Raw genomic sequence first — 17,096 nt, 5'->3', positions numbered from 1 at the left:
GGAGGCTGAGCCAGGAGAATGGCGTGAACCCGGGAGGTGGAATTGCGCCACTGCACTCCAGCCTGGACGAAAGAGCGAGACTCCGTCTCAAGGAAAAAAAAAAAAAAAAAAAAGCGTAATTGACCAATAATTAATATTAAGATTGACTAAAGTAGTAACTTATACCTGAGTATTTCTTCCAGACAAGCCACGTATGTATGTGGTCTATTTGTTTTATGTTGTTCTTACAGTTACTAGGTAAATAACCATGTTATTTTAATAAAGTTAAGATTTGAAAAAATAAACGACTACGTCCAGCACTATAACATCCTCATTTGGTCATCCATACTAAAGGACACCAATTTGTGGGGCCATCTGGACGCTAAGATGTCCACCTGGGAGCCGGGACCTGGAAAGGCGAAAGAAGATAGGAGGAAGATAGGAGGAGGAGGAGTTCCCTTTTGAACTTTTAAAATTTAGCCTAGCGAGTGAAGGCAAAAAAGAAGTCTAAAGTCTTCCAAAAGTCTAAGTTGGGCTGTCCCACTGAGTATTCATTCATTCGTTCATTCATTCACTCATTCTTTCATTTATGTATTCATGCAGCAAACATTGATTGAGCTTCTACAAAGTAGCAGACCGTGGGTTATCAAAGAGGAGTGAGACTCAGTCCTGCACTTAAGGCATTTTGCAGGAATGCGGGAGGCAGATTTTAAAAATTCAAGCCCATGGTTACAACTGAGGGGCAGTGCCAAGATACTCGGAGGTTGTTCTAGAGGCATCTGTAGGTATCGTACGATGAATAAATGAGACTGTAGAAAGTAGATAGTATATTCTTCTTTTCTCTCTTTTCTCCCTTTCAAACTGTGAGACTAAAATTCAATTTATCTTTTCGTGGGCTGGAAACGGAAGAAAAATCTCCAGGAATAACCATATTCCCAGATCAGTATACTGCGCTGCCCCGAAGGATGGAAAGAAACCTGGGAGAAAGGCGCAGTGGAAACAGTGTGTGAGCCCTCCCTCTCGCACCCCTATGTTTGGTACTCCAAAACAAAAAACTGCTCCTGCAAAATTACTTTAAATCAATTAGTAAGTAGAAGAAAAGAGAGATCCCAGGTGGATCGAATATCCAGCCACTGCTAAGGAGGGTTCCATGGTGTAATGGTTAGCACTCTGGACTCTGAATCCAGCGATCCGAGTTCAAATCTCGGTGGAACCTTTCGTAGTTCTCTTTTTGCCCTGCTTCCGGTAACTTGAGCGTGAACCTTGCTGCTTTCAATTTCACTTTCATCACTTTATTTTTGATGGTGTCTGGCCGTGAGGAAAAACACGTAATCTGCAGTCCCAATAACCTATGAGCTCAGGGCCAGTATGTAATAATGGAGTCTGTATACATGTCTTTCTACCCCCACTTAGTTTGGTTTCCTCCCAGGACGCCTCTGGGTGAGTGCTCATGTAGTAAATGAACGCGCCTTTTAACGAACTGACCAAAGCAGAGCAAAACGTGATTCACTATTAAACAGCGAACAAGACTGAAAAAGAAGAGGATAGACCTCATTGATAGTGTATCATTTTAGTTAGGATAGAAAAAGTAGAGAGAATGAAAACACAGAAAAGTCTGAGAAAGTGGAGTGGAGGGAGAATAAAATACATGTGTCAGAAGTGGGATTCGAACCCACGCCTCCATTGGAGACCAGAATCCTCAACACGAGGAAGCCAAGCTTGAGTCTGGCGCCTTAGACCACTCGGCCATCCTGACACCTGGGATACTTGCGCTCGCAAATCAATATAATCTTCAATTGTAATGAATGTGCAACCAGTGTAAGTCATTACTACGTTCGCGGTTTAATGAAAGAAATGGAAAAGGAAATTCCTACAAGTTAACAAAACGTTCTATCTAAATGGAATCAGGAACCGTAACTCAACTCGCGAGGCTCTCCTCCCAATTCAGGCTAGAATTCAGCGTTTCTCGCCCCTCGCCCCCTTCTACACTTCCCTGCACGTCCCGGGTACGGGGCGCGACCATCCTAACAACCCAGCCGCGACTCTCCCCTAAACGAGAAAGAACACATAGCATGACAAGAAAAAACTCACATCCAGCGCAAGAAACAACATGTAGCACGGGGGCTGTTCCCGAGATGCTGCTTAGCAAACCAAAGAGCTCAGCAGGGAAGAAATGAGTGAGCCAATGTAGACCGGAAGTGAAGCAGGAGAGTTAGTGGAGACTGGGGGATGAATGGGGTTTTGAACATGAAGAATGACTGTCGATGTGAGTAACGAGAGTTAACTCGGTCAGGAGTTGAAAGAGGGTGAACTGCAGGGGTGCAAAACCAGATTAGCATGAAGGAAATGTCAGCACAGAGCCGAAATCCCCAGATCTCTTCCCTCACCACATTCCCAGAACTAGTCAAACAGGCTCATCTCCCCTCCCACTACCTCTCCCAGGAGGTTGAAGGAGTATGTCAAGGGAAACTGAGATAAAGTTTTCCAGACATAAAGAAAGACAGATGAGATATCCAAGTCAGTTTACGAGGAAAAAATAAAAATTAAACCAACGACAAACACTGGTATTTCAGGGTCTCCCAAAGAAATGGCTGGGTCTCCATAGAATCCCCAAAGACACTCCAGTCTACAGGCTTGGCCCAGGTCCACAGAGCTTCCAGAATCAGGTGTTTTGTGCCTTACTTAAAATATGTATGACAACCAAGGATAATCAGATGGTTGTGAAAACATTTCTACAATAAGACAAGGATGAATACCAACAGAAGGGGGCAGGAAGAACCTAAGAGGAAACAAATACAGTGGAGGAACCTGGATTTTTGTTTGTTTGTTTTTGTTTTTGTTTTTGAGACAGACTCGCTCTGTCGCCCAGGCTGGAGTGCAGTGGCGCGATCTCAGCTCACTGCAAGCTCCGCCTCCAGTGTTCACGCCATTCTCCTGCCTCAGCCTCCCGAGTAGCTGGGACTACAGGCGTCCGCCACCACACCCGGCTAATTTTTTGGTGTTTTTAGTAGAGACGGGGTTTCACCATGTTAGCCAGGATGGTCTCAATCTCCTGACCTCGTGATCCACCCGCCTCGGCCTCCCAAAGTGCTGGGATAACAGGCGTGAGCCACTGCGCCGGCCGGAACCTGGATTTTTAAAAAATTACAATTAATCCTTGGGAAAGTAAGAGAAGATACGCTGCACTCATGAAACAAAAAGGAGGGGGGAGCTCTTAATATTATTAATAATATCATAATGGCTGGAGTTTTAAAAAATTTTCTTTTTTTTTTATTCTTGAGACGGAGTTTGGCTCTTACTGCCCAGACTGGAGTGCAGTGGCGCAATCTCGGCTCACAGCAACCTCCGCCTCCCAGGTTCAACCGGTTCTCCCGCCTCCGGAGTACCTGGGATTACAGGCATGCGCCACCAAGCCCGGCTAGTTTTATGTTTTTAGTTAAGAAGGGATTTCTCCATTTTGGTCAGGCTGGTCTCGAACTCCTGACCTCAAGTGATCCGCCCGCCTCGGCCTCCCAAAGTGCTGGAATTACAGTCGTGAGCCACTGCGCCCGGCCTAAAATTTTAAAATAAGGTTGTAGAAATCTGGAAAGTTTGGGGTGAATGATGGAAAATGGCAGAGAATTGATAAGAAAACAGAAGGGTGTGTAATAGAAGATATGCCAACAAGTTAATAGGGATTCTGGGAAAAGAGAAGGAGAAAGTGGAATAAAGAGATAAAGATGTAATATAAGATTATTTTTCAGAACCGAAGACCTTAAATCTCCAGATTTAAAAGGCTCACCAACTACCCTGCACAGCGTGTGGCAAAGCCCCACAAGAAAGCTTGTCATCGTGAAATATCAGAGGAACAAAGTGAAGATCCTAAATATTTCCAGAAAGAAAACAAACCAAAAAGATTGCATAGAAAGGATTATGAATTAGAATGACATATTTTTTCCTCCACAGCAACACCAACACCAAAAGCTGAAAGACAATGAGGCAATGCGTTCTAAATCATTTCAATAAAGGAAAATAGTGTCCACAACTAGATTTCTGAACCCAGCCAAATTACCAATCAAATGTGAATGGACATTTTCAGGACATTATCTCCCATGTATCCTTTCTCAGAAAGCTTCTGGAGAATTGTCCACTAAACCGGGAACTAAACTAAGACAACGGAAATATGAAATCCAGTGACTAGGGACCTAACACAGGAGAAAGGTAAAGGAAAAAATTCCAGGGCACTTGCTGAGCTACCAGACTAGAAGGCAATCAGTCTATGGTGGAATAGAAGAAAGAGGGCTAAACGACGGTTGTTTCCAAGAGGGGAAAATGGAACTGACATATTGCCTCATGCATTTGACCAGAAAATAGTGTCTGAAAGCTGGTATTGAATTAGGAATAAATATTTAGAAAAGTAAGCAAAGAACAGGAGGCAATTATTAATCCCAGGAAGAACAAAAGGTTATCAAAGAAGGTAATTATGGTATACCATGTAGCTCAGCTGTGAAAAATATTACAAAGTCATAATGATGAAAACCATAAATATTAATTTAACTAAAAATTATACATATGAGGCCAGGTGCGGTGGCTCACGCCCCAAATCCCAGCACTTTGGAAGGCCAAGGCGGGCGGATTGCCTGAGGTCAGGAGTTCGAGACCAGCCTGGCCAACATGGTGAAACCCCATCTCTACTAAAAATACAAAAAATAGATGGGTGTGGTGGCAGGCCCCTGTATTCCCAGCTACTTATCCCTTGAACCTGTGAGGCAGAGGTTGCAGTGAGCTGAGATGGTGCCATTGCACTCCACCCTGGGCAACAGAATGAAACTGTGTCTCATAATAATAATAATGATAATAAATATGAATGTATATTACCATATTCAAAAATTTATTCAATAAATATACGTTGAATTAACAAATGTATAAGTAAATAAATACATCCACAAGAAGAGATTCATGAAGAGCATATGCATAAATATAAAGGATTCTTATGGATGTATTCTAATAATAAAATACATTATTGATTAATACATTTTCTTGAGTATATTCTTTTTATGTCCATCAGTCTCACCTCTCTCTGCTGGGCTCAGGAAAAATTAATCTTCCCTACAAAGCTATCACTAAGACAGTAAAAACAGGTCAATGATAATGCCGCAGAAATCTTTTAAAGCTGTTAAAATCACTTCAACATATGAGTTGTTATAAATTTTATAATTAGTTAAAAAGAACAAGTAGGCCAGGCATGGTGGCTCACACCTGTAATCCCAGCACTTTGGGAGGCTGAGGCGGGCATATCACTTGAGATCAGGAGTTTGAGAACACCCTGGCCAACAAGGTGAAACCCCATCTGTACTAAAAATACAAAAAAATAGCCAGGCATGGTGGTGCACACCTGTAGTCCCAGCTACTCGGGAGGCTGAGGCAGGGAAATCGCTTGTACCCAGGAGGCAGGAGGTTGCAGTAAGCCGAGATCATGCCATTTGCACTCCAGCCTGGGCGACAGAGGGAGACTCTGTCTAAAAAAAAAAAAAAAAAAAAAAAAAAAAAAAAAAAACCAAGTAAATCTGGTGAATTGGTTTTCCATTAGTGCACCTATGAGGTGAACAGACATAAATGCATTTACAAATTTATGATATAACTTTTCAATAAAAGGTGCTGGACCAATTGGGGAAAAAAATTAAATCTGGACCTTTGCCTCATACTAAAATAAAAAATGAATTAATAATGGACCATACACCTAAGTATGACAGGGAAAGTACAGCTTCTAGAAAGAGAATATGTTAATGAACGTAAAGTACACAAAGATTTCAAAATCAGGAAGGAGTAGCCAAAATGAAAAATAAAGGTTAGCCAAGCACCTACCTGTAGTTCCAGCTACTCAGGAGGCTTGAGGTGGGAGGATCACTTGGGCCCAGGAAATTGAGGTCACAGTGCACAATGATAGCACCTGTGAACAGCCACTGCACTCTGGCCTGGGCAACACAGTGAGACCTCATATCTATTAAATAAATAAATGTAAAAATTTTAAAAATAAATCAATAAAGTCAATGAAATAAAATTCATCAAAACTAGAAACTTCTATTCATCAAAAAATAGCATTAAGAAAATAAAAAATGGAGGCTGAGTGCAGTGGCTCACGCCTGTAATCCCAGCATTTTGGGAGGCCAAGGCAGGCAGATCACAAGGTCAAGAGATCGAGACCATCGTGGCCAACATAGTGAAACCCTGTTCTACTAAAAATACAAAAATTAGCTAAGTGTGGTGGTGCACACCTGTAGTCCCAGCTACTCAGGAGGCTGAGGCAGGAGAATTGCTTGAACCCAGGAGGCAGAGGTAGCAGTGAGCTGAGATTGTGCCACTGTACTCTAGCCTGGCAACAGAGTGAAACTCCATCTCAAAAAAAAAAAAAAGAAAAGAAAAGAAAAGAAAAAAGAGAAAAAAATGAAAAATGGAAGCCACAAATTGCAGGAAACATTTGCAAAATACATACCCGAGAAAGGACTCATCCTAAAGATACAAAGCACTATTGTAAATCAACAAGAAAAAGACAAATAGGTTTTTTTTAATGACGAAAGACTTGATCAGGAACTTCACTAGACTCATTCAAATAGTCAGTAAACATATGAGGCCAGGGATGATGGCTCATGCTGTAATGCCACCAGCACTTCAGGAGGTGGGAGGATTACTTGAGCACAGGAGTTAGAGACCAGCCTGGGCAACATAGTGAGATTACCCTACCCCACCATCTCTAGAAAAAAAAAAAATTAGCCAGGCATGGTGGTGTGTGCCTGTAGTCCGAGCTATTCAGGAGGTTGAAGTGGGAGGATCATGTGAGCCTGGGAAGTTGAGGCTGCACTGGGTCATGATTGCATAACTGCACTCCAGAAAAAGAAAATTTGAAAATGTGCTCAGTATCATTGATTAGCAGGGAAATATAAAATTTAAATTAAAACTACAATGAGATACCACTACAAATCCACCTGAACAGTTAAAATATTTTAAAACACATATGCCGTACCAAGTGTTGGTGTAATATGTGCAGCAACTAGAATTCTCATGCATTGCTGCTAGAAGTGTTAATTAGCACATTCACTATGGAACATTCTTTGGCATTGTCTAAAAAACTAAACGTATGCCTACTAGCAATTCCAATGCTAGAAATGAGGGCATTTGTCCATGAACAGACATACACCACTAGAACGTTCAGGGCAGCTTTATTAACAACAGACAACAACTTAAAACAACCCAGTAAGTGCTTATGATACGAACCTATTTATATGAAGTTCAAGAACAGGCAGAATTAATCAATCCTTCTAGAAATCTGGAATAGTGATTTTTTTCTAAGTAACCTCTGGGAGTGGATACTGAAGGAAAGAGGCACGAGAGAGCCTTCCTGGATGCTGAAAATATTCTTCCTCTTGATCTGGATGGTGGCTACACACATGTAACAATTCATTAGCTTATACACTGAAGGCTTGTGCACTTTATGTATATTTTACTTCAATAAATTAACAATATGAGACAGTTTGTAATTTAATGTCAATTAAATGCTCTACAGCATAAACTCTAAAAATGTTTGATATAGTTTGGATATTTGTCCCCACTCAAATTGGATATTTGTCTCATATTGAGATGTAATCCTCAATATTGGAGGTGGGGTCTGGTGGGGCCTCCTTCCTCCATTCTAGCCAGGCGATGTACCTGCTCCCCCTTTGTCTTCCGCCATGATTAGACGTTTCCTAGGCCAGGCGCAGTGGCTCAAGCTTGTAATCCCAGCACTTTGGGAGGCCGAGGCAGGTGGATCACTTGAGGTCAGGAGTTCGAGACCAGCCTGATCAACATGGTGAAACCCGTCTCTAATAAAAAAATACAAAATTAGCCAGGCGTGGTGTAAGCCAAGACAGCGCCATTGCACTCCAGCCTGCACAACAAGAACGAAACCCCATCTCAAAAAAAAAAAAAACAAAAACAAAAAACACCACCCAGAAGTTTCCCAAGGCCTCTGCAGAAGCAGCTGCCACTATGCTTCCTGTACAACCTGCAGAATCATGAACCAATTAACACTCTTTTCTTAAAATTATGCAGTCTCAGGTGTTTCTCTTTTTTTGTTTTGTTTTGTTTTGTTTTGTTTTGAGACGGAGTCTCTCTCTGTGTTGCCAAGGCTGGAGTACACAATCTCGGCTCACTGCAACCTCCGCCTCCCAGGTTCCAGCGATTCTCCTGCCTTAGCTTCCCAAGTAGCTGGGATTACAGGCATGTGCCACCACACACAGCTAACTTTTTATATTTTTAGTAGAGACGGTGTTTCACTATGTTGGCCAGGCTGGTCTCAAACTCCTGACCTCAAGTGATCCGCCCACCTCAGCCTCCCAAAGTGCTGGGATTACAGGCGTGAGCCACCACACCCGGCCCTCAGGTATTTCTTTATAGCAGTGCAGGCACAGCCTAATACAATGTTAAAAAGGGAAAAATTGCTGTGACCTAGGAAGATGGGAAAAGTTTTATGAGAGGCTGATCTGGAGGGAGTGGTCACGTGGAAGGAAAGCGGAGGCACCTGCTTATTCAAGTTTAGCCCAGAAAGGGAAGAGAAATGGTTCCAGAGCTCACAAAAGCATTGAAATCTTCCTCAGGCCCAACATCTCTAGGTCTTTCAATTATTTCTCCCTTGCAACTAGTTAGGGATGCCATTCCCACTCACTGTGTTATTCTTTCTCATAGCATCCTGTCTCGTCCTTCATAGCACTTGTCACAATTAGTAACCACATATTGACTTGATTAATAACTGAATGCCAGTCCTTGTTCTGATTATTTCATACTGTATAACAAACTGCCCAACAGGTAGTGTTCACTGGGATGATTTTTCTGTTACACCTGGCACTGACTGGCGACTCAGAATATATCCATTTGGCAATTGGGCTGCTCTTTATTGACAATGCTCATGCTTTTGTCAGGGAATGGCTGCAAGGATGGCCTCAGTGAGCCCACTCCCCTTTTATGGAGTCGCATAGTAGAGTAGTCGGACATCATTATGGACCAAGTTCTGTCCACTCTGCCCACCACATACACACAGCTCCCAACTCATGTTTTGGAATTTTAACCCCCAATGTGACTATATTTGAAGAGAATTTCTTTTTTCTTCAGAGTTTTGCTCTGTTGCCCAGGCTGGAGTGCAGTGGCACAATCTTGGCTCGCTGCAACCTCTGCCTCCTGGGTTCCAGCGATTCTCCTGTCTCAGCCTCCTGAGTAGCTGGGATTACAGGTACCTGCTACCACACCCGGCTAATTTTTGTATTTTTAGTAGAGACAGACTTTTGCCATGTTGGCCAAGCTAGTCTTGAACTCCTAGCCCCAAGTGATACACCTGCCTCAGCCTCCCAAGTAACTGGGATTACAGGCATGTGCCACCACACCCAGTTAATTTTGTATTTTTAGTAGAGACGTGGTTTCTCCATGTTGGTTAGGCTAGTCTTGAACTCCTGACCTCAGGTGATCTGCCCGCCTCGGCCTCCCAAAGTGCTGGGATTGCAGGTGTAAGCCACCACGCCCGGCGCTTTTTTTTTTAGACGAAGATCTCACTGTGTCCCCCAGGCTGGAGTGCAGTGGTGTGATCATAGCTCACTGCAGCCTCCAACTCCTGGGCTCAGGCAATCCTCCTACCTTAGCGTCCCAAGTAGCTAGAACTACAAGCATGTGCCATGATACCCAACTTACGTATCTTGGTGATCCAATGTCATGTGCATATGAGATGTCTCTAAGATAGTGACTATCTTGGAGACAGCTACCATCCCTGCCTCCATCCAGCCCCCAGTGGCCTGTCAGCTCCATAAGGGCAGGAATCTTGTCTAGTGTGTTCACTAGGTATGGTCTGCTCATATTCAAATGCCTGTGTCAAAATCAAGGAAATCCTCAGTCCCTTGCTGTTTGAAAGAATGGGTCAGATTAGCTTTCCCTCCCACTGTCTTCAAAGATTTTATCCCCAGGAAATAGAATATAGCTAAATGTTGGGAAGCACACAACCAGTTCAAAAATAAATGATATTTAAACGACTAATGACAATTACATTTTTCAGTGGGTCTTGATGCATAGACTAGTGAGCATTATCTCAGTTCCCTTGCCATAGTAATTGGTTCAGGAATAGGTAGTATAACCAAACTTAAGCCAGTTGGCACATGAATTTCTCTATCCACAGGGATTAATCCAATCAATAAGAGCAAAACATAGGGCTTTGCTGGCTGGGAAAGACAAGTCATTGATGTTGTGATTGCAGAATTTTTTTAAAATTTATTTTGACATAATTGTAGATTCACATACAGTTATAGGATATAATTAAGATCCAGTGGCTGGGGGCAGTGGCTCGCTCCTGTAATCCTTGCACTTTGGGAGGCAGAGGCGGGAAGATTGCTTGAGGCAAGGAGTTCAAGATCAGCCTGATCAACATGGCAAAACCCCACCTCTACTAAAAATACAAAAATTAGCTGGGCATGGTGGCACAAAGCCTGTAATCCCAGCTACTTGGGAGGCTGAGGCATGAGAATTGCTTGAACCTAGGAGGTGGAGGTTACAGTGAGCCAAGATCACACCACTGCACTCCAGCCTGGGCGACAGAGCAAGACTCTGTCTCCAAAAAAAATAAAATAAAATAAAAATAAAGATCCAGCATACTCTTCACTCAGTTTCTCCCAATGGTAACATCTTGCATAAATGTAGTACAATATCACACCAGGAAATTATTACTGATAAAATCCACCAATCTTACTCAGATTTCACCATTTTTACATACACTCATGTGTTCGTGTGTGTTTAGTTCTATGCAATTTTATTGCATGTGCAAATATCACATAGGAACAACAAACATTACAGTCAAGATACAAAACTGTTTCATCACAAGGATCCCTCACGGTACCCTTTTATAGCCACAGACACCTCCTGCCCTTCTCTTTCCCTAATGCCTAGCAACTACTCATCTGTTCTCTATCTCTATAATTTTGTCATTTCAAGAATGTTATGGGCTGGCCACAGTGGCTCACTCCTGTAATCCCAGCACTTTGGGAAGCGGGTGGATCATTTGAGGTCAAGAGTTGGACACTAGCCTGGCCAACATGGTGAAAACCTGTGTTTACTAAAAATACCAAAAAAAAATTAGCTGGGCATGGTGGTGCATGCCTTAATCCTAGCTACTCGGGAGGCTGACACAGGAGAATCACTTGAACCTGGGAGGCAGAGGCTGCAGTGAGTCGAGATTTTCCTGCTGCACTCCAGCCTAAGCAACACAGTGAAGCTGTCTCAAAAAATAAATAAATAAATAAATAAATAAATAAATAAATAAATAAAGTAAATAAATGTTATTAATGGAATCATACAAATCATAACCTTCTGAGATTGACTCTTCTAACTCAGCATAATTCCCTTGAGATCTATCCAAGTTGTTGCCTACCTCAGTAGTTCATTCATTTTTATCGCTGAGTAGTATTTCACAATATGGATGTGCCACTGTTTAACTCTTCACTGTTCGAGGACATTTGAATTCTTTCTAGGCTTGGCTATTATGAACAATGTTTTGTGCAGATTCTTGGGTGAACAAACATTTTTATTTCTCTGAGATAAATGCCCAGTGACATGCATACTTGAGACTCTACACTGCAGCAGCTGTTTGGCTACCTCATCAGAGAGATTCCACTCTGATGACCCAATATGAAGTAATAACCATCACTCTTCATCTTCCATATTCTGATTCATTTCACTTTATGGCATGTTTCATACCATGTATTTATTGCTTGGTTTGCTTATCATCCATCTTTCCCTCTAGAAAGTAATTCCATGACCCCAGCAACCTTGTCTGTTTTGTTCCACACAGTGTCCTGGAATCTAGAAGACTGGCACATAGTTGAGACTCAACAAACATTTGTTCAATAAATTAATGAGTAAATAAATCTCAGACAGCTTTCCCTATTAGTAGATTATTATTTCTTCTTCTCCTCCTCCTCCTCTTCTTTTTCTTCTTCTCTTTTGTTCTTCTCCTTTCTTCTTTTCTTCTTCCTCCTCCTCTTCCTCTTCCTCCTCCTCCTCCTTCTTCTTTGCTTTTGTTTTTTTGAAACTGCATAGCATTTCATTGTACACCTGCATAATATTTTCATTACCTTATCCCCTGTTGGAGCATATTGATGTTAGTCCCAGGATTTTACAAATCCAAACAATGCTGTAATGGCAATCCTTGTATAATCAAACATCTCTGTCCAGAGGGGAGAGAAGCAGAGTAGAAGTTTCTAAGAGTGTGTGCATTTAAATTTTTTTAGTGATTGTCAAATTGCTTTCTTTCTTTTTTTTTTTTTTTTGAGATGAAGTTTCGTTCTTGTTGCCCATGCTGGAGTGCAATGGCGTGATCGTGGCTCACCGCAACATCCGCCTCCCAGGTTCAAGCAATTCTCCTTCCTCAGGCTCCTGAGTAGCTGGGATTACAGGTGTGCGCCACCAAGCCTAGCTAATTTTGTATTTTTAGTAGAGACAGGGTTTCTCCATGTTGGTCAGGCTGGCCTCGAACTCCTGACCTCAGGGTATCCACCCGCCTCAGCCTGCCAAAGTGTTGGGAGTACAGGCGTGAGCCACTGCGCCCGGCCCAATTGTCAAATTGCTTTCAATGGTGTTCTCCCAATTTACATTTCCACAGTGTACTGGAATTCCTCATATTCTCATCAATACTGAATACTGTCAGAGTTCTAAATCTTTGCTAATCTCATAAATTAAAATTAACATCATCTCTTTTCACATGTTTATTGACCATTTGTTCTCTGTACCATCTGTTTATGACCTTTGCTCATTTTTCTTCTCTCTTTTTTTGCTTTTATTTGTGGAAATATTTTGTCTCTCAAGGAAATTTGTTCTTTGTTTTATTTGCTAAAAGTATCTTTCCCCAAAATTTTCCTTTATCATTCAGTTGTTTAGAAATTTTTTTTTTATTACAAGTCATCTAATTTTGAATTCTGTATAATCAAATTTATCCATTTGTGACTTCTGTGGGGTCATATTTACAAAGATCTTCCAGATGACAAGTGCTTTTAAAAAAAATCAGTTTTCTTTTTCCTAGAATTTTTATGGATTATTATTATTATTATTATTATTATTATTATTTGAGACAGAGTCTCACTCTGTCACCCAGGCTGGAGTGCAGTGGCACAATCTCGGCTCACTGTAAGCTCCGCCTCCTGGCTTCACGCCATTCTCCTGCCTTAGCCTCCTGAGTAACTGGGACTACAGGCACCTGCCACCACACTCGGCTAATTTTTTGTATTTTTTAGTAGAGACGGAGTTTCACCGTGTTAGTCAGGAAGGTCTCAATCTCCTGACCTCGTGGTCCACCCGTCTCGGCCTCCCAAAGAGCTGGGATTACAAGTGTGAGCCGCCACACCCAGCTGGATTAATTTCCTTTAAAAAATTTCATTGATCAATAATACAGTTCAGTGTAAGAAGTGAGATGAGATCTTTTTTCTCCCGAATAGCTAGCCAGTTATTCCACGATCATTTATTGAATGTATAGGGCACCAACCTGCAATTTCTCCTGCATCTTGTACTAAATTCTTTTTTTTTTTTTTTTTTTTTCTTTTTTGGAGATGGGGTCTGGCTCTGTCACCCAGGCTGGAGTGCAGTGGTGGAATCTCAGCTAACTGCAACCTCTGCCTCCTGGGCTCAAGGGATCCTCCCACCTTAGCCTCCCGAGTAGCTGTGACCACAGGTGCACACCACTACACCCAGCTAATTTTTTGTATTTTTGGTAAAGACTGGGTTTCACCATGTTGCCCAGGCTGGTCTCAAACTCCTGAGCTCAAGCCGTGGCCTCCCAAACTGCTGGGATTACCCTGCATGAGCCACCGCACCTGGCCCTTATATTAATGTTAAATTCTTATTGATATTTCGTCCTTTTCTCCATTTCCCATTCTGTCTCATCTATATGCTGGCTTCTTAAGTACTGTATTCTTGTATTTATTATGATAGTTTTTTATTTTTCCAGACTAAGGTTAAGGTCAGTTGGTGAAAGACAGATAAGAGAGAAGGAGATAGAAGAAGCAGAAATACTTTAGGCCTTATCAGGTCCCACTCAGTTTGCTGCTTGGAAGAAGAATGATCCAACGAGGGAGGGATCAACAGTGACATTTTAATGTCACAGGTAAGTGATGACTATCTGGGCCTGTGGTGTGGGGGGAAAAGATTTATGAAGACAGTTGTAGGTAAAGAAAGGCAGATTTATTAGATAAGGTAGAAAAATATGTTGCCAGGGAGACAGCAGGCAGTATCAAGAGAAGAGAAGCTGACTACAAAGAAACAAAGAATTGCTAGGGATTTTATACAATGGAACTTGGACTGACTGAAAATGCTAAGGTAGCAGGAAGCTTAACCTGCATTCTTCTGTCAGCCAAGGCGCTTGATAAATTGAGGCAGTTGATGGTAAGCAGGAAGTTTGTGAGTTATGTACAGTTGTCTGTGCAGGAGAGCCATGTGCCATGGGCCATAAAAAAAGCAGACCTATCGCTTAGTTGCTTTATTTCTGCTTTCCCCTGGTCCCACCAGCCTCACTCCTTTTCCCTAATTAGGACTCCACATAAAATGCCTTCCAGATGTTAAGATGAACACTGAAAAGTGTCCCTTGGATTTGGCCAATACTAGTAAAAGTCACTCGTTCCCTCAGGGCAGGGAGGTTTAGAGCGGGCAGGAAGGAATTAATTTTTTTTTTTTTTTTTTTTTTTTTTTTTTTTTTTTTTTTTGAGACGGAGTCTTGCTCTGTAGCCCGGCCTGGAGTGCAGTGGCTGGATCTCAGCTCACTGCAAGCTCCGCCTCCCGGGTTCACGCCATTCTCCTGCCTCAGCCTCCCGAGTAGCTGGGACTACAGGCGCCCGCCACCTCGCCCGGCTAGTTTTTTGTATTTTTAGTAGAGACGGGGTTTCACCGTGTTAGCCAGGATGGTCTCGATCTCCTGACCTCGTCATCCGCCCGTCTCGGCCTCCCTAAGTGCTGGGATTACAGGCTTGAGCCACCGCGCCCGGCAGGAATTAATTTTAAAACGCTATATTTTATTTGATTTATTTTTTGAGACAGAGTTTCACTCTTGTCACTCAGGCTGGAGTGCAAAAGCGAAATCTCGGCTCTCTGCAACCTCCGCCTCCCAGGTTCAAGCGATTCTTCTGCGTCAGCCTCCGGAAGAGCTGAGGTTACAGGCACACAACACCACGGGTGAATAATTTTTGTATTTTTTAGTAGGGACAGGGCTTCCCATGTTGGCCAGGCTAGTCTCCAACTCCTGACCTCAGGTGATCCGCCCGCCTCAGCCTCCCAGAGTGCTGGGTTTACAGGTGTGAGTTACCGCACCTATTAATAAGAATTTGATTAGGCCTTTATACTAAAGAATTTGGACAATGTCCCAGAGACAAAAACAAACAAATAAACAACAACAAAAAAGAAACCCACGAAATTCTGAAGATGTCTGAGTAAGAAGTGACAGAATGAGGCCGGGCGCGATGACTCACGCCTGTAATCCCAGCACTTTGGGAGGCCAAGGTGGGCGGATCACCTGAGGTGGGGAGTTCAAGACCAACCATGACCAACATGGAGAAACCCCGTCTCTACTAAAAATACAAAATTAACAGGGGTGGTGGCGCATGCCTGTGATCCCAGCTACTCCGGAGGCTGAGGCAGGAGAATCACTTGAACCTGGGAGGCAGAGGTTGCAGTGAGCCGAGATTGTGCCATTGCACTCCAGCCTGGGCAACAACAGCAAAACTTTGTCTCAAAAAAAAAAGGGACAGAATGAAAAGCATTTTCTTCTTTAAGAACTTTTCAGGATGATTCTATTCCTTGAGGTGGTATTGAAATCAGTTAAAAAGTACAAATAGAGAAACTAATGGGAAGGCTGCACAGTTACGGATTCTTTGAAAAATACTTGTAAACTGACACACTGGTGCAATAATATAGGTTAGGATTAGTACTAGAAATTAACATGAACAGGTAAATTAAGCAAATCAAAATTCCATGAAATCTGGATGATGAAGGGAAGTCAGTAAACATTTAAGGAAGAGGGGCTGGGCATGGTAGCTCATGCCTGTAATCCCCACATATAAAAGATATATATAACATATAATGTATATCATAATCCCCATATGTAATATATCATATATAATGTATATTTAATATATATTTATATATTTATAAAATATAATTTATAATTTATAACACATTTATAATATATATCATAATATATATTATATATTAAATATATGTATATTTATATATTTATATATAAATTTCCAGAGGAAGCAGCCTGGGCCTGAGGCCATGAAATCTTGTCTATATTTATATTTTATATAAATACATTTATATATTAAATATATATTATATATTTCTATATTATATATTTAATAAATATACTTAAATATAATTTAAAAATTAAATGTTTATAGTTAATATATAAATTTTATGTATTTATATTTTATATTTATAAAATTTATATATTAACTATAAATATTTCCTCCCACTCTGTTCTACCCAACTCATCTATTTTGTTTTACCTTTTAAAAATTTTTTTCCTTTTTTTTCTTTTTTGAGACAGAGCCTTGCTCTGTTGCCCAGGCTGGAGTGCAGTGGCCCAGTCTCGGCTCCCTGTAACCTCTGTCTCCCGCCCGGGCTCAAATGATTCTCCAGCCTCAGCCTCCGGAGTACTTGGAATTACAGGTGTGCACCACCATGCCCAGCGAGTTTTTGTATTTTTGGTAGAGACGGGGTTTCACCATTTTGGTCAGGCTGGTCTTGAACTCCTGGGCTTAAGCAATCCGCCCACCTCAGCCTCCCAAAGTGACGGGATTACAGGCATGAGCCAAGGCACCCTGCCTGTTCTACCTTTCTTTATCCCCAGGTCACCTGCCTCCAGAGGTTATAAAGGGTTGGTAAGATAAACACAATCAATTCTGAAAAACGAAGCCAAATTCAAGGCTTTCATCTCGCAAGTAAGGGGGAAGATGAAGGGCAGCTTTATCTACCTATCTATATCTCTCATATTTCTGTACTGTATTGTAATGCTTATTAGTCCTTTTTGGAGTAAACGAGAGGAGACATATCCTTTAATTCTTACAAATTGCATTGTTGACCTAATCTCA

General features: G+C 41.8%; 2 non-coding genes across 2 annotated transcripts; one reads left to right on the top strand and one right to left on the bottom strand.

The window, feature by feature from the left end:
* The first annotated feature begins 1,123 nt into the window (after positions 1-1,123).
* On the top strand, positions 1,124-1,195 carry TRNAQ-CUG (transfer RNA glutamine (anticodon CUG)). The gene has a single exon. It is a non-coding gene; the product is annotated as a tRNA-Gln (tRNA).
* Positions 1,196-1,630: 435 nt separating this feature from the next.
* On the bottom strand, positions 1,631-1,735 carry TRNAL-CAA (transfer RNA leucine (anticodon CAA)). Its single transcript has 2 exons — positions 1,698-1,735; positions 1,631-1,675 (listed from the first exon to the last, which is right to left on the bottom strand). It is a non-coding gene; the product is annotated as a tRNA-Leu (tRNA).
* Positions 1,736-17,096: the final 15,361 nt, after the last annotated feature.

Source organism: Chlorocebus sabaeus, chromosome 17, assembly GCF_047675955.1.
Source record: "Chlorocebus sabaeus isolate Y175 chromosome 17, mChlSab1.0.hap1, whole genome shotgun sequence".
NCBI classification, from domain to species: Eukaryota; Metazoa; Chordata; class Mammalia; order Primates; family Cercopithecidae; genus Chlorocebus; species Chlorocebus sabaeus.
The sequence above is the reverse complement of the archived record's forward strand: the minus strand, read 5'-3'. Positions and strand labels throughout refer to the sequence as shown.